At 51.3% G+C, this 5528-nt stretch overlaps 1 non-coding gene across 1 annotated transcript in view; it reads right to left on the bottom strand.

Annotated features, from left to right (window-relative positions):
* Positions 1 to 276, bottom strand: part of LOC126445085 (small subunit ribosomal RNA) — a 1909-nt gene extending 1633 nt beyond the window's left edge. Inside the window, exon 1 of the ribosomal RNA XR_007582909.1 lies at positions 1 to 276. This exon is cut by the window's left edge and continues 1633 nt beyond it. This is a non-coding gene — a ribosomal RNA (small subunit ribosomal RNA).
* Positions 277 to 5528: the final 5252 nt, after the last annotated feature.

Below are 5528 nucleotides of genomic sequence, written 5' to 3' on the forward strand. Positions count from 1 at the left end.
CAAAGTTATTCAGAGTCACCAAGGCAAACGGACCGGACGAGCCGACCGATTGGTTTTGATCTAATAAAAGCGTCCCTTCCATCTCTGGTCGGGACTCTGTTTGCATGTATTAGCTCTAGAATTACCACAGTTATCCAAGTAACGTGGGTACGATCTAAGGAACCATAACTGATTTAATGAGCCATTCGCGGTTTCACCTTAATGCGGCTTGTACTGAGACATGCATGGCTTAATCTTTGAGACAAGCATATGACTACTGGCAGGATCAACCAGGGAGCTGCGTCAACTAGAGCTGAGCAGCCGGCCGCCCGGGAGTGTGTCCCGGGGGCCCGCGCGAACACGCAAGCGTCCGCTCAATTATTCTGCAAACAGGAGGAGGCTGAGCTCCCCTGCACAACACACCTCGAAACCCTCTCAGGTCCCGGCGGCGCGCAGCGCCGTCCTAAGTACTTGGTCGGGTTCGAGAGAGGCGCAATCGCCCGGAGTTAGGCGAGTAGACGCTTTAGGTGCGACCACCCGTGCTCCCAACTGAGCTTGCCGCTGCCGACAGAGGCCCGGGAGCGTGCTGTCGTGGCATTGCCGGCGGGAGACAACACGCGCCACCTACGGTGACCGGCAGCTCCAACGCCAGCGCCACAGAAGGACAAAAGCCCCACTTGGGTGCCGAAGCGAACTCTCCCAGCACAGCGCACGCGCCAACACGTCCGCACAGCTGCGATACAAACCACCTGCGAGAACCGCTGGGGCGACCGAGCAGCAGACGGCGTCGCGGCGCCGAGCGCCGGGCGGCGGCGCATCCTCAGCGCACACAGTCCTCAATCGGACCAGCACACTGCAGATGGCCACCGCGCTTCGCACCGGGCCCGCGAGGACCTACTTTGGCCGCAAGGCGCCGCGAGCAGGGGGCGCCGGCGCGCAGCTGCGCCGCCTGCCGCGTCCGTCGGCCGGCGCGCCTGCCACTGGCCGCCCCCACCAGCCGGCTGTAGCGCGTGCGCCCACGCACCGCGCTGCCAGCACGCCGGGCGGCCCCCCCTCACCGGCCGGGGACGGTCCCACCCAGCCACCGCCGCGTATCGCCTCACACCCAGATCCCCTTTCGCGTTCGTGGGCATGGTGGGTCCCCTTTCACGTTCGTGGGCATGGTGGGTATCCCTGAAACAACCGGTTAATAGCTCGACCGATCGTCGCCAACACTGATTCACCTCTAGCGAGAACAACCGCACCACAACGGGTTACCTGTTGTTCATTTGCGTAACGTCACCAGCAAACGTAGACGTCCATCGCCATTTGCAACGAGTATTGCATGCCTGTGTCAGGTGTCACAACACACTACGTCTGCCCACATAGACGCAACAACATGTGCACGCCTCGAGAACACGTGGAAGGTAGCCCCCGTACGTATGCGGTGTCCATTGCGCGAACGACTGTCAGCCGGCCTCTGCAGGATGTCGCAGATGTGGAACGCGGTGCAACATGCTATCACGGTGTGTGAGAAGAGACGACTACGTCCGAATACACGCTCCACTACATCAACAGACTGCTCATGCTGATCGCCATCCAGGGCGTCCGTTCCTCCCACACGTCTGAATGGCGTACCACACTGCAATCCAGCTCTTATAGGGAGACGACACGTAGCTGCGTGCACAATATTTGGACTGTATGGTCTGCCGTTGCTAGGCGCAGTCGTCGTACGGTCACACATGTGCCACGATGTATCATTCAGTACATACGGACCAATGTGCAGTACAGTTTGTGGGTTTTGCGTACATCGGCGGACAGGTGACAGGCCGTACCACAACGTAGGCTGAGTACGTCGGCATGCGAAGGGCATTGAACATGCAAACTTCTCAACGACCAGCTTGCGAAGGCAGGGGGGAAGGGGGGGGGGGCATGTACGTCCTGCTGCTATCCACATTACAGTGTATAGCAGGAGCATGTGGAAAGTCAGCAACACCTGCAAGGTGTTTAACATGACGCGATACACAGGGGACCGGGCAGTGCGAATAGCGAACTATATTGCGAGGGTTGCGGTTAGGCAACACTACACTAATTTAACGAGTTGCATAACAATTACAGAGCAGGTTCAGCGACAACGTGCGTCAGGTTAAGGCGCAATATAGGTTAGGTTGAGGCACAATATAGGTTAGGTTAAGGCACAACATGGGTTACGTTAAGGCACAAATTGGGTTACGTTAAGGCACAACATGGGTTACGTTAAGGCACAACATGGGTTACGTTAAGGCACAAATTAGGTTACGTTAAGGCACAAATTAGGTTACGTTAAGGCACAAATTAGGTTACGTTAAGGCACAAATTAGGTTACGTTAAGGCACAAATTAGGTTACGTTAAGGCACAAATTAGGTTACGTTAAGGCACAAATTAGGTTACGTTAAGGCACAAATTAGGTTACGTTAAGGCACAAATTAGGTTACGTTAAGGCACAAATTAGGTTACGTTAAGGCACAAATTAGGTTACGTTAAGGCACAAATTAGGTTACGTTAAGGCACAAATTAGGTTACGTTAAGGCACAAATTAGGTTACGTTAAGGCACAAATTAGGTTACGTTAAGGCACAAATTAGGTTACGTTAAGGCACAAATTAGGTTACGTTAAGGTACAATATGGGTTAGGTTAAGGTACAATATGGGTTAGGTTAAGGTACAATATGGGTTAGGTTAAGGTACAATATGGGTTAGGTTAAGGTACAATATGGGTTAGGTTAAGGCACAACGTAGGTTAGGTTAAGGCACAACGTAGGTTAGGTTAAGGCACAACATAGGTTAGGTTAAGGCACAACATAGGTTAGGTTAAGGCACAACATAGGTTAGGTTAAGGCACAACATAGGTTAGGTTAAGGCACAACATAGGTTAGGTTAAGGCACAACATAGGTTAGGTTAAGGCACAACATAGGTTAGGTTAAGGCACAACATAGGTTAGGTTAAGGCACAACATAGGTTAGGTTAAGGCACAACATAGGTTAGGTTAAGGCACAACGTAGGTTAGGTTAAGGCACAACGTAGGTTAGGTTAAGGCACAACGTAGGTTAGGTTAAGGCACAACGTAGGTTAGGTTAAGGCACAACGTAGGTTAGGTTAAGGCACAACGTAGGTTAGGTTAAGGCACAACGTAGGTTAGGTTAAGGCACAACGTAGGTTAGGTTAAGGCACAACGTAGGTTAGGTTAAGGCACAACGTAGGTTAGGTTAAGGCACAACGTAGGTTAGGTTAAGGCACAACATAGGTTAGGTTAAGGCACAACATAGGTTAGGTTAAGGCACAACATAGGTTAGGTTAAGGCACAACATAGGTTAGGTTAAGGCACAACATAGGTTAGGTTAAGGCACAACATAGGTTAGGTTAAGGCACAACATAGGTTAGGTTAAGGCACAACATAGGTTAGGTTAAGGCACAACATAGGTTAGGTTAAGGCACAACATAGGTTAGGTTAAGGCACAACATAGGTTAGGTTAAGGCACAACATAGGTTAGGTTAAGGCACAACATAGGTTAGGTTAAGGCACAACATAGGTTAGGTTAAGGCACAACGTAGGTTAGGTTAAGGCACAACGTAGGTTAGGTTAAGGCACAACGTAGGTTAGGTTAAGGCACAACGTAGGTTAGGTTAAGGCACAACGTAGGTTAGGTTAAGGCACAACGTAGGTTAGGTTAAGGCACAACGTAGGTTAGGTTAAGGCACAACGTAGGTTAGGTTAAGGTACAACGTAGGTTAGGTTAAGGTACAACGTAGGTTAGGTTAAGGTACAACGTAGGTTAGGTTAAGGTACAACGTAGGTTAGGTTAAGGTACAACGTAGGTTAGGTTAAGGTACAACGTAGGTTAGGTTAAGGTACAACGTAGGTTAGGTGAAGGCGCAATGTAGGTTAGGTTAAGGTACGATATACCTTAGGTTAAGGTACAATATCGCTTAGGTTAAGGTACAATATAGCTTAGGTTAAGGTACACGTTGTAGGGAAAGGTGTATTTTGGGGGGGGAGGGGGCGGCAGGTTCGTTGATAGTGATTATCGTAAGTGCATGCCTGCGGGATCATCCGATTTGTCACGTCAGGATGCACTTGTGGCTCATGACAGGCGGCGCTCCGATTCCAAGGTTGTGGCAGATCTGTGTCTTTCATTCCTGCCATTGTTTGTGTACTGTGACAGGAGGCAGTATTGTGATGTTGGGTGCACCCCTGTGTAGGACATGTGTGGGTGTTCGTGGCTTAGCTGAGCAATGGCGGATGTCGGAAGGGTGGGATATTCTGTTTTCTGGGTGGACCTCCCGGTCTGGTTATGATAGTGTGGATTGTGTAATGTGGCGGAGAGGATGCACCGGATGTTCTTCCATGCTGGTGGTTAGATATTGTGTGTGTGCCTGTTAGAGGCAGAGAGTAGTGTGTGATAGTGTCTGGCTGACGTGTGGTTCTCATTGTGTGCAGAGTCTTTCAGCATGTATAGGGACGGTTGTATATATTATCTGTATTCTGATGGCTCTGCATCTATTACTAATCAGTGCCGTGTATACGGTTACTCTGGTTCCAGTCGAAACTGTTCTATCTCTGTACATTAGTGACACTGCGGCTCCACTATGTTGCCGCCCCTGTCGGCCGTTTCCCCCAGTGTGTGGCTAATGATTATCAGCAATCAGTCTATTAGTCAATACCGGTAGTGTGACGACGTGAAATGTCCGGGATGGGGGAAGCTACACGCTTCCCGTGGGTCAGGGCCTAGAAAGACTCTTCCCACGCAGGAGGCTCGGACTGTCATTACTCTTCCGAGAAATATATTTGCCCAGCGTTTTTTGCGACTGCGAGTGCGACGCGTACGAGTACCGACATGGATGGGGCGCTTCCTAGCTGATCGCTCAGCATCGGAGAAATATATTTGCCCAACGTTTTTTGCGACTGCGAGTGCAACGCCCAAGGGTACCGACGTGGATGGGGCGCTTCCTAGCTGATCGCTCGGCATGGGAATCCGTACAGTGAGCAATGCGATCGCGTCTGTAGCTTGTACGTGGTACAGCTCGCAGCTCATGTATAGGGACAGCGGGAGGAAATGTCGCATATTGGACATAACTCTTCATGAAACGCAAGTTATAGGTGTGGATTGCACATTACGACTGCGGGAAACTTCCGCCGTTCATCCGCTGGCGTTGCGAGTTTGGCGGTTGGGGTGGGGCACGAGACGGGTGCGGGTGGTGTGATTGCCGGTCCACGACTTCGTGCGGCAGAGGCACTGGCGTTTGGGTGCTGTGGTCGACACAGGCTGCATGCTTTGTGGGTGGCGTCGAAAGATGGGCACTGTGGGCCCATCGATGTCTTAGTCGGCTTGGCGTCCCATAGATGGCGGTATCGTCGTTGCAGGAGCTCATGCTGAGGGAGACCTACAGATGGCGGTATGTTTTGTGGTGCGCTCGACATGGCGGACCTAGTGTTGTCAGATTCGCATAGATGGCGATACTGTTTTGCCAGCATGGTTGGCGTAGTTCCGTCGGATCCCTGTAGATGGAGGTGTCGAATGTTTACTGTGGA

Source organism: Schistocerca serialis, unplaced genomic scaffold (genome assembly GCF_023864345.2).
Source record: "Schistocerca serialis cubense isolate TAMUIC-IGC-003099 unplaced genomic scaffold, iqSchSeri2.2 HiC_scaffold_323, whole genome shotgun sequence".
Classification (NCBI taxonomy): Eukaryota; Metazoa; Arthropoda; class Insecta; order Orthoptera; family Acrididae; genus Schistocerca; species Schistocerca serialis.